This window comes from Ranitomeya imitator, chromosome 2 (genome assembly GCF_032444005.1).
Source record: "Ranitomeya imitator isolate aRanImi1 chromosome 2, aRanImi1.pri, whole genome shotgun sequence".
Classification (NCBI taxonomy): Eukaryota; Metazoa; Chordata; class Amphibia; order Anura; family Dendrobatidae; genus Ranitomeya; species Ranitomeya imitator.
The window spans coordinates 573,390,502-573,413,721 of record NC_091283.1 but is presented as its reverse complement, the minus strand read 5'-3'; the positions used below and the strand labels follow the sequence as shown (position 1 = coordinate 573,413,721).

Here is a 23,220-nt window from a genome sequence, read left to right as displayed (position 1 = left end):
GCTAAACCCCCCCTTCCCTAGCTGACTCTACTTGTTTCTCTCTGGGCTACAGACTGTATGCTAGAAGGGGGTTTTATTGCCTTGGGTCGTAAATTCCAGGCTCAGAGGAAAGTCCCTCACCCCTCCCACCTTCACCAGTCAGAACTGGAAAAATGGCTCCAAAAATTCATGAAAGATTCTTTGTTTAGTTTTTGTTAGATATTAGGCAACGATTTAAGCTAGAAATACGAAAATATATATTTTTATTCTCACTCGGTGTATCTACACAACCCGCGAAACACGAGCTTCTAACTCCATCTGGTAAAGAAGTAGGGATTTCTCTGGAAATATGTATCCCAGATAGGACATATTTGATCTCATTAGAATGCCCACGTTAATCTGAGATGAATGATGAGTTTGGTAGAACTATGGCGTGTTTTGTAGTGAAGTTATAGAAATTAGAAAGAATAGTTTAAAGTTTAGGCAGAATGTAGAGAGAGGACGGTCTGGATAAGCCAGCCCTTCTGTGATGTCAAAGCCGGAAGGTATTAAGTTGTCGCAGGCTGCCCAGCTGAGTCTCTCTGCTAGATCTCTTCCTGACTGCTTGTCTCCTGAAGCCAGCAGCACGTCCAAATGAGCTGGGACATATGGAAAAACTCCACTAGCCTGGATGCTTGTCATGCTTTTAACATGTGAGTGTTATCTGTTCTCTTTTATTCCCTTTATGTTATAATTACCCATGTACATATTTGCAATTGTCTCATTTGTAACTTTTTTATAAAATATTTTTGATAACGCACTGCCTAATTTTTAATGGGATATACTATTATATGTTAGTTCTTCTCCATGCTCTAAAAACCGTACCCTAAGTCTTCTGAAGGGAAAACGCTACTGTTACTGTTGTGTTGGGTTAGCTTCGGACCCGTTTAATCGAAGCTGGTGGCAGCGAAAGTGCGCTGACTGTTGGATTATGCTGAAGCAACTGCGGGTTTGATAATTATTGTTCCTGCCTGAGTGGGAGTAGTTTACCGCGTCGCTGCAGCGTGCCCAATAGCCAGTACATAGCAGGCAGCCTTCCTGGCGACTAATTACCCAGGGTGCAGTACCTAATCTGACCTGAAAGTAAGGGGCGCCAGAGAGCTGCAAGTGTTAAGTGGAACTGTAAGCGGGATATACATAAATCCCTGCAGTTTGTGGTATATTGAAAGCAGTGGGATACCTAGAATAAGCCCCTGCTGTAAGCAAGAGGCCAATAGCCTTGTGTGTGGTTTTTTATCACATCGTGGAGTGGAGGGATAACTAAGATAAGCCCCCCTACACATGTGATAGCCGTCTGTTGGCCTGAAGTCACCTCAATCCGTGACGTAGGGGTGACGGTCACGGTGGGAATCCTGACCCAGTGTTGACAGCGGTCAGGGGAATCGTGACAGAGGTGCACTGCGAATGTCAACAAACAAGGAAAAGAACTAGCTTGCATTGGCCGGGAATCGAACCCGGGCCTCCCGCGTGGCAGGCGAGAATTCTACCACTGAACCACCAATGCTTGGATGTGTCTTTTCTCTCTGTGGTGTCCACCAGTCGCAGGGTCTCTCTCTGTGGTGTCCACCAGTCCCAGGGTCTGATGGCCACCTTCGGCCGACTGGACCGCGTGCAGCTCCGCAGGGCCGGTGGTCGACGGAAGCCCGGCTAGCTCAGTCGGTAGAGCATGAGACTCTTAATCTCAGGGTCGTGGGTTCGAGCCCCACGTTGGGCGGTTTCTTATTGCCAGGGTCTGATGGCCACCTTCAGCAGGGATATACATAAATCCCTGCAGTTTGTGGTATATTGAAAGCAGTGGGATACCTAGAATAAGCCCCTGCTGTAAGCAAGAGGCCAATAGCCTTGTGTGTGGTTTTTTATCACATCGTGGAGTGGAGGGATAACTAAGATACTTTTACTGCTTGTGCTAACTCCTGTCAACCCAGATGGCCCCTTGTGAAATGCCCCTTCTGCTGCAAAACATGAGAAACTGCCTAGTCCTGGATGATGAAGGGAAGGCCCAAAAGGATGGGGAGCCAAAGAAGAGCAGCGTGAGCCCTGTGGTTTTTGAAAGTGTCTGCAGAGTCAATGATGAAACGAGGTTGTCACGATATGGTATGAAATATCATATAAGTTTAGTTGCTCTTCAGCTCATAAGGTGGGCTAAACCCCCCCTTCCCTAGCTGACTCTACTTGTTTCTCTCTGGGCTACAGACTGTATGCTAGAAGGGGGTTTTATTGCCTTGGGTCGTAAATTCCAGGCTCAGAGGAAAGTCCCTCTCCCCTCCCACCTTCACCAGTCAGAACTGGAAAAATGGCTCCAAAAATTCATGAAAGATTCTTTGTTTAGTTTTTGTTAGATATTAGGCAACGATTTAAGCTAGAAATACGAAAATATATATTTTTATTCTCACTCGGTGTATCTACACAACCCGCGAAACACGAGCTTCTAACTCCATCTGGTAAAGAAGTAGGGATTTCTCTGGAAATATGTATCCCAGATAGGACATATTTGATCTCATTAGAATGCCCACGTTAATCTGAGATGAATGATGAGTTTGGTAGAACTATGGCGTGTTTTGTAGTGAAGTTATAGAAATTAGAAAGAATAGTTTAAAGTTTAGGCAGAATGTAGAGAGAGGAGGGTCTGGATAAGCCAGCCCTTCTGTGATGTCAAAGCCGGAAGGTATTAAGTTGTCGCAGGCTGCCCAGCTGAGTCTCTCTGCTAGATCTCTTCCTGACTGCTTGTCTCCTGAAGCCAGCAGCACGTCCAAATGAGCTGGGACATATGGAAAAACTCCACTAGCCTGGATGCTTGTCATGCTTTTAACATGTGAGTGTTATCTGTTCTCTTTTATTCCCTTTATGTTATAATTACCCATGTACATATTTGCAATTGTCTCATTTGTAACTTTTTTATAAAATATTTTTGATAACGCACTGCCTAATTTTTAATGGGATATACTATTATATGTTAGTTCTTCTCCATGCTCTAAAAACCGTACCCTAAGTCTTCTGAAGGGAAAACGCTACTGTTACTGTTGTGTTGGGTTAGCTTCGGACCCGTTTAATCGAAGCTGGTGGCAGCGAAGGTGCGCTGACTGTTGGATTATGCTGAAGCAACTGCGGGTTTGATAATTATTGTTCCTGCCTGAGTGGGAGTAGTTTACCGCGTCGCTGCAGCGTGCCCAATAGCCAGTACATAGCAGGCAGCCTTCCTGGCGACTAATTACCCAGGGTGCAGTACCTAATCTGACCTGAAAGTAAGGGGGCGCCAGAGAGCTGCAAGTGTTAAGTGGAACTGTAAGCGGGATATACATAAATCCCTGCAGTTTGTGGTATATTGAAAGCAGTGGGATACCTAGAATAAGCCCCTGCTGTAAGCAAGAGGCCAATAGCCTTGTGTGTGGTTTTTTATCACATCGTGGAGTGGAGGGATAACTAAGATAAGCCCCCCTACACATGTGATAGCCGTCTGTTGGCCTGAAGTCACCTCAATCCGTGACGTAGGGGTGACGGTCACGGTGGGAATCCTGACCCAGTGTTGACAGCGGTCAGGGGAATCGTGACAGAGGTGCACTGCGAATGTCAACAAACAAGGAAAAGAACTAGCTTGCATTGGCCGGGAATCGAACCCGGGCCTCCCGCGTGGCAGGCGAGAATTCTACCACTGAACCACCAATGCTTGGATGTGTCTTTTCTCTCTGTGGTGTCCACCAGTCCCAGGGTCTCTCTCTGTGGTGTCCACCAGTCCCAGGGTCTGATGGCCACCTTCGGCCGACTGAACCGCGTGCAGCTCCGCAGGGCCGGTGGTCGACGGAAGCCCGGCTAGCTCAGTCGGTAGAGCATGAGACTCTTAATCTCAGGGTCGTGGGTTCGAGCCCCACGTTGGGCGGTTTCTTATTGCCTCCTTTTACTGCTTGTGCTAACTCCTGTCAACCCAGATGGCCCCTTGTGAAATGCCCCTTCTGCTGCAAAACATGAGAAACTGCCTAGTCCTGGATGATGAAGGGAAGGCCCAAAAGGATGGGGAGCCAAAGAAGAGCAGCGTGAGCCCTGTGGTTTTTGAAAGTGTCTGCAGAGTCAATGATGAAACGAGGTTGTCACGATATGGTATGAAATATCATATAAGTTTAGTTGCTCTTCAGCTCATAAGGTGGGCTAAACCCCCCCTTCCCTAGCTGACTCTACTTGTTTCTCTCTGGGCTACAGACTGTATGCTAGAAGGGGGTTTTATTGCCTTGGGTCGTAAATTCCAGGCTCAGAGGAAAGTCCCTCACCCCTCCCACCTTCACCAGTCAGAACTGGAAAAATGGCTCCAAAAATTCATGAAAGATTCTTTGTTTAGTTTTTGTTAGATATTAGGCAACGATTTAAGCTAGAAATACGAAAATATATATTTTTATTCTCACTCGGTGTATCTACACAACCCGCGAAACACGAGCTTCTAACTCCATCTGGTAAAGAAGTAGGGATTTCTCTGGAAATATGTATCCCAGATAGGACATATTTGATCTCATTAGAATGCCCACGTTAATCTGAGATGAATGATGAGTTTGGTAGAACTATGGCGTGTTTTGTAGTGATGTTATAGAAATTAGAAAGAATAGTTTAAAGTTTAGGCAGAATGTAGAGAGAGGAGGGTCTGGATAAGCCAGCCCTTCTGTGATGTCAAAGCCGGAAGGTATTAAGTTGTCGCAGGCTGCCCAGCTGAGTCTCTCTGCTAGATCTCTTCCTGACTGCTTGTCTCCTGAAGCCAGCAGCACGTCCAAATGAGCTGGGACATATGGAAAAACTCCACTAGCCTGGATGCTTGTCATGCTTTTAACATGTGAGTGTTATCTGTTCTCTTTTATTCCCTTTATGTTATAATTACCCATGTACATATTTGCAATTGTCTCATTTGTAACTTTTTTATAAAATATTTTTGATAACGCACTGCCTAATTTTTAATGGGATATACTATTATATGTTAGTTCTTCTCCATGCTCTAAAAACCGTACCCTAAGTCTTCTGAAGGGAAAACGCTACTGTTACTGTTGTGTTGGGTTAGCTTTGGACCCGTTTAATCGAAGCTGGTGGCAGCGAAAGTGCGCTGACTGTTGGATTATGCTGAAGCAACTGCGGGTTTGATAATTATTGTTCCTGCCTGAGTGGGAGTAGTTTACCGCGTCGCTGCAGCGTGCCCAATAGCCAGTACATAGCAGGCAGCCTTCCTGGCGACTAATTACCCAGGGTGCAGTACCTAATCTGACCTGAAAGTAAGGGGGCGCCAGAGAGCTGCAAGTGTTAAGTGGAACTGTAAGCGGGATATACATAAATCCCTGCAGTTTGTGGTATATTGAAAGCAGTGGGATACCTAGAATAAGCCCCTGCTGTAAGCAAGAGGCCAATAGCCTTGTGTGTGGTTTTTTATCACATCGTGGAGTGGAGGGATAACTAAGATAAGCCCCCCTACACATGTGATAGCCGTCTGTTGGCCTGAAGTCACCTCAATCCATGACGTAGGGGTGACGGTCACGGTGGGAATCCTGACCCAGTGTTGACAGCGGTCAGGGGAATCGTGACAGAGGTGCACTGCGAATGTCAACAAACAAGGAAAAGAACTAGCTTGCATTGGCCGGGAATCGAACCCGGGCCTCCCGCGTGGCAGGCGAGAATTCTACCACTGAACCACCAATGCTTGGATGTGTCTTTTCTCTCTGTGGTGTCCACCAGTCCCAGGGTCTCTCTCTGTGGTGTCCACCAGTCCCAGGGTCTGATGGCCACCTTCGGCCGACTGGACCGCGTGCAGCTCCGCAGGGCCGGTGGTCGACGGAAGCCCGGCTAGCTCAGTCGGTAGAGCATGAGACTCTTAATCTCAGGGTCGTGGGTTCGAGCCCCACGTTGGGCGGTTTCTTATTGCCTCCTTTTACTGCTTGTGCTAACTCCTGTCAACCCAGATGGCCCCTTGTGAAATGCCCCTTCTGCTGCAAAACATGAGAAACTGCCTAGTCCTGGATGATGAAGGGAAGGCCCAAAAGGATGGGGAGCCAAAGAAGAGCAGCGTGAGCCCTGTGGTTTTTGAAAGTGTCTGCAGAGTCAATGATGAAACGAGGTGCACTGCGAATGTCAACAAACAAGGAAAAGAACTAGCTTGCATTGGCCGGGAATCGAACCCGGGCCTCCCGCGTGGCAGGCGAGAATTCTACCACTGAACCACCAATGCTTGGATGTGTCTTTTCTCTCTGTGGTGTCCACCAGTCCCAGGGTCTCTCTCTGTGGTGTCCACCAGTCCCAGGGTCTGATGGCCACCTTCGGCCGACTGGACCGCGTGCAGCTCCGCAGGGCCGGTGGTCGACGGAAGCCCGGCTAGCTCAGTCGGTAGAGCATGAGACTCTTAATCTCAGGGTCGTGGGTTCGAGCCCCACGTTGGGCGGTTTCTTATTGCCTCCTTTTACTGCTTGTGCTAACTCCTGTCAACCCAGATGGCCCCTTGTGAAATGCCCCTTCTGCTGCAAAACATGAGAAACTGCCTAGTCCTGGATGATGAAGGGAAGGCCCAAAAGGATGGGGAGCCAAAGAAGAGCAGCGTGAGCCCTGTGGTTTTTGAAAGTGTCTGCAGAGTCAATGATGAAACGAGGTTGTCACGATATGGTATGAAATATCATATAAGTTTAGTTGCTCTTCAGCTCATAAGGTGGGCTAAACCCCCCCTTCCCTAGCTGACTCTACTTGTTTCTCTCTGGGCTACAGACTGTATGCTAGAAGGGGGTTTTATTGCCTTGGGTCGTAAATTCCAGGCTCAGAGGAAAGTCCCTCACCCCTCCCACCTTCACCAGTCAGAACTGGAAAAATGGCTCCAAAAATTCATGAAAGATTCTTTGTTTAGTTTTTGTTAGATATTAGGCAACGATTTAAGCTAGAAATACGAAAATATATATTTTTATTCTCACTCGGTGTATCTACACAACCCGCGAAACACGAGCTTCTAACTCCATCTGGTAAAGAAGTAGGGATTTCTCTGGAAATATGTATCCCAGATAGGACATATTTGATCTCATTAGAATGCCCACGTTAATCTGAGATGAATGATGAGTTTGGTAGAACTATGGCGTGTTTTGTAGTGAAGTTATAGAAATTAGAAAGAATAGTTTAAAGTTTAGGCAGAATGTAGAGAGAGGAGGGTCTGGATAAGCCAGCCCTTCTGTGATGTCAAAGCCGGAAGGTATTAAGTTGTCGCACGCTGCCCAGCTGAGTCTCTCTGCTAGATCTCTTCCTGACTGCTTGTCTCCTGAAGCCAGCAGCACGTCCAAATGAGCTGGGACATATGGAAAAACTCCACTAGCCTGGATGCTTGTCATGCTTTTAACATGTGAGTGTTATCTGTTCTCTTTTATTCCCTTTATGTTATAATTACCCATGTACATATTTGCAATTGTCTCATTTGTAACTTTTTTATAAAATATTTTTGATAACGCACTGCCTAATTTTTAATGGGATATACTATTATATGTTAGTTCTTCTCCATGCTCTAAAAACCGTACCCTAAGTCTTCTGAAGGGAAAACGCTACTGTTACTGTTGTGTTGGGTTAGCTTCGGACCCGTTTAATCGAAGCTGGTGGCAGCGAAAGTGCGCTGACTGTTGGATTATGCTGAAGCAACTGCGGGTTTGATAATTATTGTTCCTGCCTGAGTGGGAGTAGTTTACCGCGTCGCTGCAGCGTGCCCAATAGCCAGTACATAGCAGGCAGCCTTCCTGGCGACTAATTACCCAGGGTGCAGTACCTAACCTGACCTGAAAGTAAGGGGGCGCCAGAGAGCTGCAAGTGTTAAGTGGAACTGTAAGCGGGATATACATAAATCCCTGCAGTTTGTGGTATATTGAAAGCAGTGGGATACCTAGAATAAGCCCCTGCTGTAAGCAAGAGGCCAATAGCCTTGTGTGTGGTTTTTTATCACATCGTGGAGTGGAGGGATAACTAAGATAAGCCCCCCTACACATGTGATAGCCGTCTGTTGGCCTGAAGTCACCTCAATCCGTGACGTAGGGGTGACGGTCACGGTGGGAATCCTGACCCAGTGTTGACAGCGGTCAGGGGAATCGTGACAGAGGTGCACTGCGAATGTCAACAAACAAGGAAAAGAACTAGCTTGCATTGGCCGGGAATCGAACCCGGGCCTCCCGCGTGGCAGGCGAGAATTCTACCACTGAACCACCAATGCTTGGATGTGTCTTTTCTCTCTGTGGTGTCCACCAGTCCCAGGGTCTCTCTCTGTGGTGTCCACCAGTCCCAGGGTCTGATGGCCACCTTCGGCCGACTGGACCGCGTGCAGCTCCGCAGGGCCGGTGGTCGACGGAAGCCCGGCTAGCTCAGTCGGTAGAGCATGAGACTCTTAATCTCAGGGTCGTGGGTTCGAGCCCCACGTTGGGCGGTTTCTTATTGCCTCCTTTAACTGCTTGTGCTAACTCCTGTCAACCCAGATGGCCCCTTGTGAAATGCCCCTTCTGCTGCAAAACATGAGAAACTGCCTAGTCCTGGATGATGAAGGGAAGGCCCAAAAGGATGGGGAGCCAAAGAAGAGCAGCGTGAGCCCTGTGGTTTTTGAAAGTGTCTGCAGAGTCAATGATGAAACGAGGTGCACTGCGAATGTCAACAAACAAGGAAAAGAACTAGCTTGCATTGGCCGGGAATCGAACCCAGGCCTCCCGCGTGGCAGGCGAGAATTCTACCACTGAACCACCAATGCTTGGATGTGTCTTTTCTCTCTGTGGTGTCCACCAGTCCCAGGGTCTCTCTCTGTGGTGTCCACCAGTCCCAGGGTCTGATGGCCACCTTCGGCCGACTGGACCGCGTGCAGCTCCGCAGGGCCGGTGGTCGACGGAAGCCCGGCTAGCTCAGTCGGTAGAGCATGAGACTCTTAATCTCAGGGTCGTGGGTTCGAGCCCCACGTTGGGCGGTTTCTTATTGCCTCCTTTTACTGCTTGTGCTAACTCCTGTCAACCCAGATGGCCCCTTGTGAAATGCCCCTTCTGCTGCAAAACATGAGAAACTGCCTAGTCCTGGATGATGAAGGGAAGGCCCAAAAGGATGGGGAGCCAAAGAAGAGCAGCGTGAGCCCTGTGGTTTTTGAAAGTGTCTGCAGAGTCAATGATGAAACGAGGTTGTCACGATATGGTATGAAATATCATATAAGTTTAGTTGCTCTTCAGCTCATAAGGTGGGCTAAACCCCCCCTTCCCTAGCTGACTCTACTTGTTTCTCTCTGGGCTACAGACTGTATGCTAGAAGGGGGTTTTATTGCCTTGGGTCGTAAATTCCAGGCTCAGAGGAAAGTCCCTCACCCCTCCCACCTTCACCAGTCAGAACTGGAAAAATGGCTCCAAAAATTCATGAAAGATTCTTTGTTTAGTTTTTGTTAGATATTAGGCAACGATTTAAGCTAGAAATACGAAAATATATATTTTTATTCTCACTCGGTGTATCTACACAACCCGCGAAACACGAGCTTCTAACTCCATCTGGTAAAGAAGTAGGGATTTCTCTGGAAATATGTATCCCAGATAGGACATATTTGATCTCATTAGAATGCCCACGTTAATCTGAGATGAATGATGAGTTTGGTAGAACTATGGCGTGTTTTGTAGTGAAGTTATAGAAATTAGAAAGAATAGTTTAAAGTTTAGGCAGAATGTAGAGAGAGGAGGGTCTGGATAAGCCAGCCCTTCTGTGATGTCAAAGCCGGAAGGTATTAAGTTGTCGCAGGCTGCCCAGCTGAGTCTCTCTGCTAGATCTCTTCCTGACTGCTTGTCTCCTGAAGCCAGCAGCACGTCCAAATGAGCTGGGACATATGGAAAAACTCCACTAGCCTGGATGCTTGTCATGCTTTTAACATGTGAGTGTTATCTGTTCTCTTTTATTCCCTTTATGTTATAATTACCCATGTACATATTTGCAATTGTCTCATTTGTAACTTTTTTATAAAATATTTTTGATAACGCACTGCCTAATTTTTAATGGGATATACTATTATATGTTAGTTCTTCTCCATGCTCTAAAAACCGTACCCTAAGTCTTCTGAAGGGAAAACGCTACTGTTACTGTTGTGTTGGGTTAGCTTCGGACCCGTTTAATCGAAGCTGGTGGCAGCGAAAGTGCGCTGACTGTTGGATTATGCTGAAGCAACTGCGGGTTTGATAATTATTGTTCCTGCCTGAGTGGGAGTAGTTTACCGCGTCGCTGCAGCGTGCCCAATAGCCAGTACATAGCAGGCAGCCTTCCTGGCGACTAATTACCCAGGGTGCAGTACCTAACCTGACCTGAAAGTAAGGGGGCGCCAGAGAGCTGCAAGTGTTAAGTGGAACTGTAAGCGGGATATACATAAATCCCTGCAGTTTGTGGTATATTGAAAGCAGTGGGATACCTAGAATAAGCCCCTGCTGTAAGCAAGAGGCCAATAGCCTTGTGTGTGGTTTTTTATCACATCGTGGAGTGGAGGGATAACTAAGATAAGCCCCCCTACACATGTGATAGCCGTCTGTTGGCCTGAAGTCACCTCAATCCGTGACGTAGGGGTGACGGTCACGGTGGGAATCCTGACCCAGTGTTGACAGCGGTCAGGGGAATCGTGACAGAGGTGCACTGCGAATGTCAACAAACAAGGAAAAGAACTAGCTTGCATTGGCCGGGAATCGAACCCGGGCCTCCCGCGTGGCAGGCGAGAATTCTACCACTGAACCACCAATGCTTGGATGTGTCTTTTCTCTCTGTGGTGTCCACCAGTCCCAGGGTCTCTCTCTGTGGTGTCCACCAGTCCCAGGGTCTGATGGCCACCTTCGGCCGACTGGACCGCGTGCAGCTCCGTAGGGCCGGTGGTCGACGGAAGCCCGGCTAGCTCAGTCGGTAGAGCATGAGACTCTTAATCTCAGGGTCGTGGGTTCGAGCCCCACGTTGGGCGGTTTCTTATTGCCTCCTTTTACTGCTTGTGCTAACTCCTGTCAACCCAGATGGCCCCTTGTGAAATGCCCCTTCTGCTGCAAAACATGAGAAACTGCCTAGTCCTGGATGATGAAGGGAAGGCCCAAAAGGATGGGGAGCCAAAGAAGAGCAGCGTGAGCCCTGTGGTTTTTGAAAGTGTCTGCAGAGTCAATGATGAAACGAGGTGCACTGCGAATGTCAACAAACAAGGAAAAGAACTAGCTTGCATTGGCCGGGAATCGAACCCAGGCCTCCCGCGTGGCAGGCGAGAATTCTACCACTGAACCACCAATGCTTGGATGTGTCTTTTCTCTCTGTGGTGTCCACCAGTCCCAGGGTCTCTCTCTGTGGTGTCCACCAGTCCCAGGGTCTGATGGCCACCTTCGGCCGACTGGACCGCGTGCAGCTCCGCAGGGCCGGTGGTCGACGGAAGCCCGGCTAGCTCAGTCGGTAGAGCATGAGACTCTTAATCTCAGGGTCGTGGGTTCGAGCCCCACGTTGGGCGGTTTCTTATTGCCTCCTTTTACTGCTTGTGCTAACTCCTGTCAACCCAGATGGCCCCTTGTGAAATGCCCCTTCTGCTGCAAAACATGAGAAACTGCCTAGTCCTGGATGATGAAGGGAAGGCCCAAAAGGATGGGGAGCCAAAGAAGAGCAGCGTGAGCCCTGTGGTTTTTGAAAGTGTCTGCAGAGTCAATGATGAAACGAGGTTGTCACGATATGGTATGAAATATCATATAAGTTTAGTTGCTCTTCAGCTCATAAGGTGGGCTAAACCCCCCCTTCCCTAGCTGACTCTACTTGTTTCTCTCTGGGCTACAGACTGTATGCTAGAAGGGGGTTTTATTGCCTTGGGTCGTAAATTCCAGGCTCAGAGGAAAGTCCCTCACCCCTCCCACCTTCACCAGTCAGAACTGGAAAAATGGCTCCAAAAATTCATGAAAGATTCTTTGTTTAGTTTTTGTTAGATATTAGGCAACGATTTAAGCTAGAAATACGAAAATATATATTTTTATTCTCACTCGGTGTATCTACACAACCCGCGAAACACGAGCTTCTAACTCCATCTGGTAAAGAAGTAGGGATTTCTCTGGAAATATGTATCCCAGATAGGACATATTTGATCTCATTAGAATGCCCACGTTAATCTGAGATGAATGATGAGTTTGGTAGAACTATGGCGTGTTTTGTAGTGAAGTTATAGAAATTAGAAAGAATAGTTTAAAGTTTAGGCAGAATGTAGAGAGAGGAGGGTCTGGATAAGCCAGCCCTTCTGTGATGTCAAAGCCGGAAGGTATTAAGTTGTCGCAGGCTGCCCAGCTGAGTCTCTCTGCTAGATCTCTTCCTGACTGCTTGTCTCCTGAAGCCAGCAGCACGTCCAAATGAGCTGGGACATATGGAAAAACTCCACTAGCCTGGATGCTTGTCATGCTTTTAACATGTGAGTGTTATCTGTTCTCTTTTATTCCCTTTATGTTATAATTACCCATGTACATATTTGCAATTGTCTCATTTGTAACTTTTTTATAAAATATTTTTGATAACGCACTGCCTAATTTTTAATGGGATATACTATTATATGTTAGTTCTTCTCCATGCTCTAAAAACCGTACCCTAAGTCTTCTGAAGGGAAAACGCTACTGTTACTGTTGTGTTGGGTTAGCTTCCGACCCGTTTAATCGAAGCTGGTGGCAGCGAAAGTGCGCTGACTGTTGGATTATGCTGAAGCAACTGCGGGTTTGATAATTATTGTTCCTGCCTGAGTGGGAGTAGTTTACCGCGTCGCTGCAGCGTGCCCAATAGCCAGTACATAGCAGGCAGCCTTCCTGGCGACTAATTACCCAGGGTGCAGTACCTAATCTGACCTGAAAGTAAGGGGGCGCCAGAGAGCTGCAAGTGTTAAGTGGAACTGTAAGCGGGATATACATAAATCCCTGCAGTTTGTGGTATATTGAAAGCAGTGGGATATCTAGAATAAGCCCCTGCTGTAAGCAAGAGGCCAATAGCCTTGTGTGTGGTTTTTTATCACATCGTGGAGTGGAGGGATAACTAAGATAAGCCCCCCTACACATGTGATAGCCGTCTGTTGGCCTGAAGTCACCTCAATCCGTGACGTAGGGGTGACGGTCACGGTGGGAATCCTGACCCAGTGTTGACAGCGGTCAGGGGAATCGTGACAGAGGTGCACTGCGAATGTCAACAAACAAGGAAAAGAACTAGCTTGCATTGGCCGGGAATCGAACCCGGGCCTCCCGCGTGGCAGGCGAGAATTCTACCACTGAACCACCAATGCTTGGATGTGTCTTTTCTCTCTGTGGTGTCCACCAGTCCCAGGGTCTCTCTCTGTGGTGTCCACCAGTCCCAGGGTCTGATGGCCACCTTCGGCCGACTGGACCGCGTGCAGCTCCGCAGGGCCGGTGGTCGACGGAAGCCCGGCTAGCTCAGTCGGTAGAGCATGAGACTCTTAATCTCAGGGTTGTGGGTTCGAGCCCCACGTTGGGCGGTTTCTTATTGCCTCCTTTTACTGCTTGTGCTAACTCCTGTCAACCCAGATGGCCCCTTGTGAAATGCCCCTTCTGCTGCAAAACATGAGAAACTGCCTAGTCCTGGATGATGAAGGGAAGGCCCAAAAGGATGGGGAGCCAAAGAAGAGCAGCGTGAGCCCTGTGGTTTTTGAAAGTGTCTGCAGAGTCAATGATGAAACGAGGTGCACTGCGAATGTCAACAAACAAGGAAAAGAACTAGCTTGCATTGGCCGGGAATCGAACCCGGGCCTCCCGCGTGGCATGCGAGAATTCTACCACTGAACCACCAATGCTTGGATGTGTCTTTTCTCTCTGTGGTGTCCACCAGTCCCAGGGTCTCTCTCTGTGGTGTCCACCAGTCCCAGGGTCTGATGGCCACCTTCGGCCGACTGGACCGCGTGCAGCTCCGCAGGGCCGGTGGTCGACGGAAGCCCGGCTAGCTCAGTCGGTAGAGCATGAGACTCTTAATCTCAGGGTCGTGGGTTCGAGCCCCACGTTGGGCGGTTTCTTATTGCCTCCTTTTACTGCTTGTGCTAACTCCTGTCAACCCAGATGGCCCCTTGTGAAATGCCCCTTCTGCTGCAAAACATGAGAAACTGCCTAGTCCTGGATGATGAAGGGAAGGCCCAAAAGGATGGGGAGCCAAAGAAGAGCAGCGTGAGCCCTGTGGTTTTTGAAAGTGTCTGCAGAGTCAATGATGAAACGAGGTTGTCACGATATGGTATGAAATATCATATAAGTTTAGTTGCTCTTCAGCTCATAAGGTGGGCTAAACCCCCCCTTCCCTAGCTGACTCTACTTGTTTCTCTCTGGGCTACAGACTGTATGCTAGAAGGGGGTTTTATTGCCTTGGGTCGTAAATTCCAGGCTCAGAGGAAAGTCCCTCACCCCTCCCACCTTCACCAGTCAGAACTGGAAAAATGGCTCCAAAAATTCATGAAAGATTCTTTGTTTAGTTTTTGTTAGATATTAGGCAACGATTTAAGCTAGAAATACGAAAATATATATTTTTATTCTCACTCGGTGTATCTACACAACCCGCGAAACACGAGCTTCTAACTCCATCTGGTAAAGAAGTAGGGATTTCTCTGGAAATATGTATCCCAGATAGGACATATTTGATCTCATTAGAATGCCCACGTTAATCTGAGATGAATGATGAGTTTGGTAGAACTATGGCGTGTTTTGTAGTGAAGTTATAGAAATTAGAAAGAATAGTTTAAAGTTTAGGCAGAATGTAGAGAGAGGAGGGTCTGGATAAGCCAGCCCTTCTGTGATGTCAAAGCCGGAAGGTATTAAGTTGTCGCAGGCTGCCCAGCTGAGTCTCTCTGCTAGATCTCTTCCTGACTGCTTGTCTCCTGAAGCCAGCAGCACGTCCAAATGAGCTGGGACATATGGAAAAACTCCACTAGCCTGGATGCTTGTCATGCTTTTAACATGTGAGTGTTATCTGTTCTCTTTTATTCCCTTTATGTTATAATTACCCATGTACATATTTGCAATTGTCTCATTTGTAACTTTTTTATAAAATATTTTTGATAACGCACTGCCTAATTTTTAATGGGATATACTATTATATGTTAGTTCTTCTCCATGCTCTAAAAACCGTACCCTAAGTCTTCTGAAGGGAAAACGCTACTGTTACTGTTGTGTTGGGTTAGCTTCGGACCCGTTTAATCGAAGCTGGTGGCAGCGAAAGTGCGCTGACTGTTGGATTATGCTGAAGCAACTGCGGGTTTGATAATTATTGTTCCTGCCTGAGTGGGAGTAGTTTACCGCGTCGCTGCAGCGTGTCCAATAGCCAGTACATAGCAGGCAGCCTTCCTGGCGACTAATTACCCAGGGTGCAGTACCTAATCTGACCTGAAAGTAAGGGGGCGCCAGAGAGCTGCAAGTGTTAAGTGGAACTGTAAGCGGGATATACATAAATCCCTGCAGTTTGTGGTATATTGAAAGCAGTGGGATACCTAGAATAAGCCCCTGCTGTAAGCAAGAGGCCAATAGCCTTGTGTGTGGTTTTTTATCACATCGTGGAGTGGAGGGATAACTAAGATAAGCCCCCCTACACATGTGATAGCCGTCTGTTGGCCTGAAGTCACCTCAATCCGTGACGTAGGGGTGACGGTCACGGTGGGAATCCTGACCCAGTGTTGACAGCGGTCAGGGGAATCGTGACAGAGGTGCACTGCGAATGTCAACAAACAAGGAAAAGAACTAGCTTGCATTGGCCGGGAATCGAACCCGGGCCTCCCGCGTGGCAGGCGAGAATTCTACCACTGAACCACCAATGCTTGGATGTGTCTTTTCTCTCTGTGGTGTCCACCAGTCCCAGGGTCTCTCTCTGTGGTGTCCACCAGTCCCAGGGTCTGATGGCCACCTTCGGCCGACTGGACCGCGTGCAGCTCCGCAGGGCCGGTGGTCGACGGAAGCCCGGCTAGCTCAGTCGGTAGAGCATGAGACTCTTAATCTCAGGGTCGTGGGTTCGAGCCCCACGTTGGGCGGTTTCTTAATGCCTCCTTTTACTGCTTGTGCTAACTCCTGTCAACCCAGATGGCCCCTTGTGAAATGCCCCTTCTGCTGCAAAACATGAGAAACTGCCTAGTCCTGGATGATGAAGGGAAGGCCCAAAAGGATGGGGAGCCAAAGAAGAGCAGCGTGAGCCCTGTGGTTTTTGAAAGTGTCTGCAGAGTCAATGATGAAACGAGGTGCACTGCGAATGTCAACAAACAAGGAAAAGAACTAGCTTGCATTGGCCGGGAATCGAACCCGGGCCTCCCGCGTGGCAGGCGAGAATTCTACCACTGAACCACCAATGCTTGGATGTGTCTTTTCTCTCTGTGGTGTCCACCAGTCCCAGGGTCTCTCTCTGTGGTGTCCACCAGTCCCAGGGTCTGATGGCCACCTTCGGCCGACTGGACCGCGTGCAGCTCCGCAGGGCCGGTGGTTGACGGAAGCCCGGCTAGCTCAGTCGGTAGAGCATGAGACTCTTAATCTCAGGGTCGTGGGTTCGAGCCCCACGTTGGGCGGTTTCTTATTGCCTCCTTTTACTGCTTGTGCTAACTCCTGTCAACCCAGATGGCCCCTTGTGAAATGCCCCTTCTGCTGCAAAACATGAGAAACTGCCTAGTCCTGGATGATGAAGGGAAGGCCCAAAAGGATGGGGAGCCAAAGAAGAGCAGCGTGAGCCCTGTGGTTTTTGAAAGTGTCTGCAGAGTCAATGATGAAACGAGGTTGTCACGATATGGTATGAAATATCATATAAGTTTAGTTGCTCTTCAGCTCATAAGGTGGGCTAAACCCCCCCTTCCCTAGCTGACTCTACTTGTTTCTCTCTGGGCTACAGACTGTATGCTAGAAGGGGGTTTTATTGCCTTGGGTCGTAAATTCCAGGCTCAGAGGAAAGTCCCTCACCCCTCCCACCTTCACCAGTCAGAACTGGAAAAATGGCTCCAAAAATTCATGAAAGATTCTTTGTTTAGTTTTTGTTAGATATTAGGCAACGATTTAAGCTAGAAATACGAAAATATATATTTTTATTCTCACTCGGTGTATCTACACAACCCGCGAAACACGAGCTTCTAACTCCATCTGGTAAAGAAGTAGGGATTTCTCTGGAAATATGTATCCCAGATAGGACATATTTGATCTCATTAGAATGCCCACGTTAATCTGAGATGAATGATGAGTTTGGTAGAACTATGGCGTGTTTTGTAGTGAAGTTATAGAAATTAGAAAGAATAGTTTAAAGTTTAGGCAGAATGTAGAGAGAGGAGGGTCTGGATAAGCCAGCCCTTCTGTGATGTCAAAGCCGGAAGGTATTAAGTTGTCGCAGGCTGCCCAGCTGAGTCTCTCTGCTAGATCTCTTCCTGACTGCTTGTCTCCTGAAGCCAGCAGCACGTCCAAATGAGCTGGGACATATGGAAAAACTCCACTTGCCTGGATGCTTGTCATGCTTTTAACATGTGAGTGTTATCTGTTCTCTTTTATTCCCTTTATGTTATAATTACCCATGTACATATTTGCAATTGTCTCATTTGTAACTTTTTTATAAAATATTTTTGATAACGCACTGCCTAATTTTTAACGGGATATACTATTATATGTTAGTTCTTCTCCATGCTCTAAAAACCGTACCCTAAGTCTTCTGAAGGGAAAACGCTACTGTTACTGTTGTGTTGGGTTAGCTTCGGACCCGTTTAATCGAAGCTGGTGGCAGCGAAAGTGCGCTGACTGTTGGATTATGCTGAAGCAACTGCGGGTTTGATAATTATTGTTCCTGCCTGAGTGGGAGTAGTTTACCGCGTCGCTGCAGCGTGCCCAATAGCCAGTACATAGCAGGCAGCCTTCCTGGCGACTAATTACCCAGGGTGCAGTACCTAATCTGACCTGAAAGTAAGGGGGCGCCAGAGAGCTGCAAGTGTTAAGTGGAACTGTAAGCGGGATATACATAAATCCCTGCAGTTTGTGGTATATTGAAAGCAGTGGGATACCTAGAATAAGCCCCTGCTGTAAGCAAGAGGCCAATAGCCTTGTGTGTGGTTTTTTATCACATCGTGGAGTGGAGGGATAACTAAGATAAGCCCCCCTACACATGTGATAGCCGTCTGTTGGCCTGAAGTCACCTCAATCCGTGACGTAGGGGTGACGGTCACGGTGGGAATCCTGACCCAGTGTTGACAGCGGTCAGGGGAATCGTGACAGAGGTGCACTGCGAATGTCAACAAACAAGGAAAAGAACTAGCTTGCATTGGCCGGGAATCGAACCCGGGCCTCCCGCGTGGCAGGCGAGAATTCTACCACTGAACCACCAATGCTTGGATGTGTCTTTTCTCTCTGTGGTGTCCACCAGTCCCAGGGTCTCTCTCTGTGGTGTCCACCAGTCCCAGGGTCTGATGGCCACCTTCGGCCGACTGGACCGCGTGCAGCTCCGCAGGGCCGGTGGTCGACGGAAGCCCGGCTAGCTCAGTCGGTAGAGCATGAGACTCTTAATCTCAGGGTCGTGGGTTTGAGCCCCACGTTGGGCGGTTTCTTATTGCCTCCTTTTACTGCTTGTGCTAACTCCTGTCAACCCAGATGGCCCCTTGTGAAATGCCCCTTCTGCTGCAAAACATGAGAAACTGCCTAGTCCTGGATGATGAAGGGAAGGCCCAAAAGGATGGGGAGCCAAAGAAGAGCAGCGTGAGCCCTGTGGTTTTTGAAAGTGTCTGCAGAGTCAATGATGAAACGAGGTGCACTGCGAATGTCAACAAACAAGGAAAGGAACTAGCTTGCATTGGCCGGGAATCGAACCCGGGCCTCCCGCGTGGCAGGCGAGAATTCTACCACTGAACCACCAATTCTTGGATGTGTCTTTTCTCTCTGTGGTGTCCACCAGTCCCAGGGTCTCTCTCTGTGGTGTCCACCAGTCCCAGGGTCTGATGGCCACCTTCGGCCGACTGGACCGCGTGCAGCTCCGCAGGGCCGGTGGTCGACGGAAGCCCGGCTAGCTCAGTCGGTAGAGCATGAGACTCTTAATCTCAGGGTCGTGGGTTCGAGCCCCACGTTGGGCGGTTTCTTATTGCCTCCTTTTACTGCTTGTGCTAACTCCTGTCAACCCAGATGGCCCCTTGTGAAATGCCCCTTCTGCTGCAAAACATGAGAAACTGCCTAGTCCTGGATGATGAAGGGAAGGCCCAAAAGGATGGGGAGCCAAAGAAGAGCAGCGTGAGCCCTGTGGTTTTTGAAAGTGTCTGCAGAGTCAATGATGAAACGAGGTTGTCACGATATGGTATGAAATATCATATAAGTTTAGTTGCTCTTCAGCTCATAAGGTGGGCTAAACCCCCCCTTCCCTAGCTGACTCTACTTGTTTCTCTCTGGGCTACAGACTGTATGCTAGAAGGGGGTTTTATTGCCTTGGGTCGTAAATTCCAGGCTCAGAGGAAAGTCCCTCACCCCTCCCACCTTCACCAGTCAGAACTGGAAAAATGGCTCCAAAAATTCATGAAAGATTCTTTGTTTAGTTTTTGTTAGATATTAGGCAACGATTTAAGCTAGAAATACGAAAATATATATTTTTATTCTCACTCGGTGTATCTACACAACCCGCGAAACACGAGTTTCTAACTCCATCTGGTAAAGAAGTAGGGATTTCTCTGGAAATATGTATCCCAGATAGGACATATTTGATCTCATTAGAATGCCCACGTTAATCTGAGATGAATGATGAGTTTGGTAGAACTATGGCGTGTTTTGTAGTGATGTTATAGAAATTAGAAAGAATAGTTTAAAGTTTAGGCAGAATGTAGAGAGAGGAGGGTCTGGATAAGCCAGCCCTTCTGTGATGTCAAAGCCGGAAGGTATTAAGTTGTCGCAGGCTGCCCAGCTGAGTCTCTCTGCTAGATCTCTTCCTGACTGCTTGTCTCCTGAAGCCAGCAGCACGTCCAAATGAGCTGGGACATATGGAAAAACTCCACTAGCCTGGATGCTTGTCATGCTTTTAACATGTGAGTGTTATCTGTTCTCTTTTATTCCCTTTATGTTATAATTACCCATGTACATATTTGCAATTGTCTCATTTGTAACTTTTTTATAAAATATTTTTGATAACGCACTGCCTAATTTTTAATGGGATATACTATTATATGTTAGTTCTTCTCCATGCTCTAAAAACCGTACCCTAAGTCTTCTGAAGGGAAAACGCTACTGTTACTGTTGTGTTGGGTTAGCTTCGGACCCGTTTAATCGAAGCAGGTGGCAGCGAAAGTGCGCTGACTGTTGGATTATGCTGAAGCAACTGCGGGTTTGATAATTATTGTTCCTGCCTGAGTGGGAGTAGTTTACCGCGTCGCTGCAGCGTGCCCAATAGCCAGTACATAGCAGGCAGCCTTCCTGGCGACTAATTACCCAGGGTGCAGTACCTAATCTGACCTGAAAGTAAGGGGGCGCCAGAGAGCTGCAAGTGTTAAGTGGAACTGTAAGCGGGATATACATAAATCCCTGCAGTTTGTGGTATATTGAAAGCAGTGGGATACCTAGAATAAGCCCCTGCTGTAAGCAAGAGGCCAATAGCCTTGTGTGTGGTTTTTTATCACATCGTGGAGTGGAGGGATAACTAAGATAAGCCCCCCTACACATGTGATAGCCGTCTGTTGGCCTGAAGTCACCTCAATCCGTGACGTAGGGGTGACGGTCACGGTGGGAATCCTGATCCAGTGTTGACAGCGGTCAGGGGAATCGTGACAGAGGTGCACTGCGAATGTCAACAAACAAGGAAAAGAACTAGCTTGCATTGGCCGGGAATCGAACCCGGGCCTCCCGCGTGGCAGGCGAGAATTCTACCACTGAACCACCAATGCTTGGATGTGTCTTTTCTCTCTGTGGTGTCCACCAGTCCCAGGGTCTCTCTCTGTGGTGTCCACCAGTCCCAGGGTCTGATGGCCACCTTCGGCCGACTGGACCGCGTGCAGCTCCGCAGGGCCGGTGGTCGACGGAAGCCCGGCTAGCTCAGTCGGTAGAGCATGAGACTCTTAATCTCAAGGTCGTGGGTTCGAGCCCCACGTTGGGCGGTTTCTTATTGCCTCCTTTTACTGCTTGTGCTAACTCCTGTCAACCCAGATGGCCCCTTGTGAAATGCCCCTTCTGCTGCAAAACATGAGAAACTGCCTAGTCCTGGATGATGAAGGGAAGGCCCAAAAGGATGGGGAGCCAAAGAAGAGCAGCGTGAGCCCTGTGGTTTTTGAAAGTGTCTGCAGAGTCAATGATGAAACGAGGTTGTCACGATATGGTATGAAATATCATATAAGTTTAGTTGCTCTTCAGCTCATAAGGTGGGCTAAACCCCCCCTTCCCTAGCTGACTCTACTTGTTTCTCTCTGGGCTACAGACTGTATGCTAGAAGGGGGTTTTATTGCCTTGGGTCGTAAATTCCAGGCTCAGAGGAAAGTCCCTCACCCCTCCCACCTTCACCAGTCAGAACTGGAAAAATGGCTCCAAAAATTCATGAAAGATTCTTTGTTTAGTTTTTGTTAGATATTAGGCAACGATTTAAGCTAGAAATACGAAAATATATATTTTTATTCTCACTCGGTGTATCTACACAACCCGCGAAACACGAGCTTCTAACTCCATCTGGTAAAGAAGTAGGGATTTCTCTGGAAATATGTATCCCAGATAGGACATATTTGATCTCATTAGAATGCCCACGTTAATCTGAGATGAATGATGAGTTTGGTAGAACTATGGCGTGTTTTGTAGTGAAGTTATAGAAATTAGAAAGAATAGTTTAAAGTTTAGGCAGAATGTAGAGAGAGGAGGGTCTGGATAAGCCAGCCCTTCTGTGATGTCAAAGCCGGAAGGTATTAAGTTGTCGCAGGCTGCCCAGCTGAGTCTCTCTGCTAGATCTCTTCCTGACTGCTTGTCTCCTGAAGCCAGCAGCACGTCCAAATGAGCTGGGACATATGGAAAAACTCCACTTGCCTGGATGCTTGTCATGCTTTTAACATGTGAGTGTTATCTGTTCTCTTTTATTCCCTTTATGTTATAATTACCCATGTACATATTTGCAATTGTCTCATTTGTAACTTTTTTATAAAATATTTTTGATAACGCACTGCCTAATTTTTAACGGGATATACTATTATATGTTAGTTCTTCTCCATGCTCTAAAAACCGTACCCTAAGTCTTCTGAAGGGAAAACGCTACTGTTACTGTTGTGTTGGGTTAGCTTCGGACCCGTTTAATCGAAGCTGGTGGCAGCGAAAGTGCGCTGACTGTTGGATTATGCTGAAGCAACTGCGGGTTTGATAATTATTGTTCCTGCCTGAGTGGGAGTAGTTTACCGCGTCGCTGCAGCGTGCCCAATAGCCAGTACATAGCAGGCAGCCTTCCTGGCGACTAATTACCCAGGGTGCAGTACCTAATCTGACCTGAAAGTAAGGGGGCGCCAGAGAGCTGCAAGTGTTAAGTGGAACTGTAAGCGGGATATACATAAATCCCTGCAGTTTGTGGTATATTGAAAGCAGTGGGATACCTAGAATAAGCCCCTGCTGTAAGCAAGAGGCCAATAGCCTTGTGTGTGGTTTTTTATCACATCGTGGAGTGGAGGGATAACTAAGATAAGCCCCCCTACACATGTGATAGCCGTCTGTTGGCCTGAAGTCACCTCAATCCGTGACGTAGGGGTGACGGTCACGGTGGGAATCCTGACCCAGTGTTGACAGCGGTCAGGGGAATCGTGACAGAGGTGCACTGCGAATGTCAACAAACAAGGAAAAGAACTAGCTTGCATTGACCGGGAATCGAACCCGGGCCTCCCGCGTGGCAGGCGAGAATTCTACCACTGAACCACCAATGCTTGGATGTGTCTTTTCTCTCTGTGGTGTCCACCAGTCCCAGGGTCTCTCTCTGTGGTGTCCACCAGTCCCAGGGTCTGATGGCCACCTTCGGCCGACTGGACCGCGTGCAGCTCCGCAGGGCCGGTGGTCGACGGAAGCCCGGCTAGCTCAGTCGGTAGAGCATGAGACTCTTAATCTCAGGGTCGTGGGTTTGAGCCCCACGTTGGGCGGTTTCTTATTGCCTCCTTTTACTGCTTGTGCTAACTCCTGTCAACCCAGATGGCCCCTTGTGAAATGCCCCTTCTGCTGCAAAACATGAGAAACTGCCTAGTCCTGGATGATGAAGGGAAGGCCCAAAAGGATGGGGAGCCAAAGAAGAGCAGCGTGAGCCCTGTGGTTTTTGAAAGTGTCTGCAGAGTCAATG

General features: G+C 48.1%; 30 non-coding genes across 30 annotated transcripts; 16 read left to right on the top strand and 14 right to left on the bottom strand.

The window, feature by feature from the left end:
• Nucleotides 1-1,451: 1,451 nt before the first annotated feature.
• Nucleotides 1,452-1,522, bottom strand: TRNAG-GCC (transfer RNA glycine (anticodon GCC)). The gene has a single exon. It is a non-coding gene; the product is annotated as a tRNA-Gly (tRNA).
• A 137-nt stretch (nt 1,523-1,659) lies between these two features.
• Nucleotides 1,660-1,732, top strand: TRNAK-CUU (transfer RNA lysine (anticodon CUU)). The gene has a single exon. It is a non-coding gene; the product is annotated as a tRNA-Lys (tRNA).
• Nucleotides 1,733-3,611: 1,879 nt separating this feature from the next.
• TRNAG-GCC (transfer RNA glycine (anticodon GCC)) lies at nt 3,612-3,682 on the bottom strand. Its single transcript has one exon. It is a non-coding gene; the product is annotated as a tRNA-Gly (tRNA).
• A 137-nt stretch (nt 3,683-3,819) lies between these two features.
• On the top strand, nt 3,820-3,892 carry TRNAK-CUU (transfer RNA lysine (anticodon CUU)). Its single transcript has one exon. It is a non-coding gene; the product is annotated as a tRNA-Lys (tRNA).
• Nucleotides 3,893-5,609: 1,717 nt separating this feature from the next.
• Nucleotides 5,610-5,680, bottom strand: TRNAG-GCC (transfer RNA glycine (anticodon GCC)). The gene has a single exon. It is a non-coding gene; the product is annotated as a tRNA-Gly (tRNA).
• Nucleotides 5,681-5,817: 137 nt separating this feature from the next.
• On the top strand, nt 5,818-5,890 carry TRNAK-CUU (transfer RNA lysine (anticodon CUU)). Its single transcript has one exon. It is a non-coding gene; the product is annotated as a tRNA-Lys (tRNA).
• A 244-nt stretch (nt 5,891-6,134) lies between these two features.
• Nucleotides 6,135-6,205, bottom strand: TRNAG-GCC (transfer RNA glycine (anticodon GCC)). The gene has a single exon. It is a non-coding gene; the product is annotated as a tRNA-Gly (tRNA).
• Nucleotides 6,206-6,342: 137 nt separating this feature from the next.
• Nucleotides 6,343-6,415, top strand: TRNAK-CUU (transfer RNA lysine (anticodon CUU)). The gene has a single exon. It is a non-coding gene; the product is annotated as a tRNA-Lys (tRNA).
• A 1,717-nt stretch (nt 6,416-8,132) lies between these two features.
• TRNAG-GCC (transfer RNA glycine (anticodon GCC)) lies at nt 8,133-8,203 on the bottom strand. The gene has a single exon. It is a non-coding gene; the product is annotated as a tRNA-Gly (tRNA).
• Nucleotides 8,204-8,340: 137 nt separating this feature from the next.
• On the top strand, nt 8,341-8,413 carry TRNAK-CUU (transfer RNA lysine (anticodon CUU)). The gene has a single exon. It is a non-coding gene; the product is annotated as a tRNA-Lys (tRNA).
• A 244-nt stretch (nt 8,414-8,657) lies between these two features.
• TRNAG-GCC (transfer RNA glycine (anticodon GCC)) lies at nt 8,658-8,728 on the bottom strand. The gene has a single exon. It is a non-coding gene; the product is annotated as a tRNA-Gly (tRNA).
• Nucleotides 8,729-8,865: 137 nt separating this feature from the next.
• On the top strand, nt 8,866-8,938 carry TRNAK-CUU (transfer RNA lysine (anticodon CUU)). Its single transcript has one exon. It is a non-coding gene; the product is annotated as a tRNA-Lys (tRNA).
• Nucleotides 8,939-10,655: 1,717 nt separating this feature from the next.
• Nucleotides 10,656-10,726, bottom strand: TRNAG-GCC (transfer RNA glycine (anticodon GCC)). Its single transcript has one exon. It is a non-coding gene; the product is annotated as a tRNA-Gly (tRNA).
• A 137-nt stretch (nt 10,727-10,863) lies between these two features.
• Nucleotides 10,864-10,936, top strand: TRNAK-CUU (transfer RNA lysine (anticodon CUU)). Its single transcript has one exon. It is a non-coding gene; the product is annotated as a tRNA-Lys (tRNA).
• A 244-nt stretch (nt 10,937-11,180) lies between these two features.
• Nucleotides 11,181-11,251, bottom strand: TRNAG-GCC (transfer RNA glycine (anticodon GCC)). The gene has a single exon. It is a non-coding gene; the product is annotated as a tRNA-Gly (tRNA).
• Nucleotides 11,252-11,388: 137 nt separating this feature from the next.
• TRNAK-CUU (transfer RNA lysine (anticodon CUU)) lies at nt 11,389-11,461 on the top strand. The gene has a single exon. It is a non-coding gene; the product is annotated as a tRNA-Lys (tRNA).
• A 1,717-nt stretch (nt 11,462-13,178) lies between these two features.
• Nucleotides 13,179-13,249, bottom strand: TRNAG-GCC (transfer RNA glycine (anticodon GCC)). Its single transcript has one exon. It is a non-coding gene; the product is annotated as a tRNA-Gly (tRNA).
• Nucleotides 13,250-13,386: 137 nt separating this feature from the next.
• TRNAK-CUU (transfer RNA lysine (anticodon CUU)) lies at nt 13,387-13,459 on the top strand. Its single transcript has one exon. It is a non-coding gene; the product is annotated as a tRNA-Lys (tRNA).
• Nucleotides 13,460-13,911: 452 nt separating this feature from the next.
• TRNAK-CUU (transfer RNA lysine (anticodon CUU)) lies at nt 13,912-13,984 on the top strand. Its single transcript has one exon. It is a non-coding gene; the product is annotated as a tRNA-Lys (tRNA).
• A 1,717-nt stretch (nt 13,985-15,701) lies between these two features.
• Nucleotides 15,702-15,772, bottom strand: TRNAG-GCC (transfer RNA glycine (anticodon GCC)). Its single transcript has one exon. It is a non-coding gene; the product is annotated as a tRNA-Gly (tRNA).
• Nucleotides 15,773-15,909: 137 nt separating this feature from the next.
• TRNAK-CUU (transfer RNA lysine (anticodon CUU)) lies at nt 15,910-15,982 on the top strand. The gene has a single exon. It is a non-coding gene; the product is annotated as a tRNA-Lys (tRNA).
• A 244-nt stretch (nt 15,983-16,226) lies between these two features.
• TRNAG-GCC (transfer RNA glycine (anticodon GCC)) lies at nt 16,227-16,297 on the bottom strand. The gene has a single exon. It is a non-coding gene; the product is annotated as a tRNA-Gly (tRNA).
• Nucleotides 16,298-16,434: 137 nt separating this feature from the next.
• Nucleotides 16,435-16,507, top strand: TRNAK-CUU (transfer RNA lysine (anticodon CUU)). Its single transcript has one exon. It is a non-coding gene; the product is annotated as a tRNA-Lys (tRNA).
• Nucleotides 16,508-18,224: 1,717 nt separating this feature from the next.
• Nucleotides 18,225-18,295, bottom strand: TRNAG-GCC (transfer RNA glycine (anticodon GCC)). Its single transcript has one exon. It is a non-coding gene; the product is annotated as a tRNA-Gly (tRNA).
• A 137-nt stretch (nt 18,296-18,432) lies between these two features.
• On the top strand, nt 18,433-18,505 carry TRNAK-CUU (transfer RNA lysine (anticodon CUU)). Its single transcript has one exon. It is a non-coding gene; the product is annotated as a tRNA-Lys (tRNA).
• A 452-nt stretch (nt 18,506-18,957) lies between these two features.
• On the top strand, nt 18,958-19,030 carry TRNAK-CUU (transfer RNA lysine (anticodon CUU)). The gene has a single exon. It is a non-coding gene; the product is annotated as a tRNA-Lys (tRNA).
• Nucleotides 19,031-20,747: 1,717 nt separating this feature from the next.
• Nucleotides 20,748-20,818, bottom strand: TRNAG-GCC (transfer RNA glycine (anticodon GCC)). Its single transcript has one exon. It is a non-coding gene; the product is annotated as a tRNA-Gly (tRNA).
• Nucleotides 20,819-20,955: 137 nt separating this feature from the next.
• Nucleotides 20,956-21,028, top strand: TRNAK-CUU (transfer RNA lysine (anticodon CUU)). Its single transcript has one exon. It is a non-coding gene; the product is annotated as a tRNA-Lys (tRNA).
• A 1,717-nt stretch (nt 21,029-22,745) lies between these two features.
• On the bottom strand, nt 22,746-22,816 carry TRNAG-GCC (transfer RNA glycine (anticodon GCC)). Its single transcript has one exon. It is a non-coding gene; the product is annotated as a tRNA-Gly (tRNA).
• A 137-nt stretch (nt 22,817-22,953) lies between these two features.
• TRNAK-CUU (transfer RNA lysine (anticodon CUU)) lies at nt 22,954-23,026 on the top strand. Its single transcript has one exon. It is a non-coding gene; the product is annotated as a tRNA-Lys (tRNA).
• The last annotated feature ends 194 nt before the right edge of the window (nt 23,027-23,220 follow it).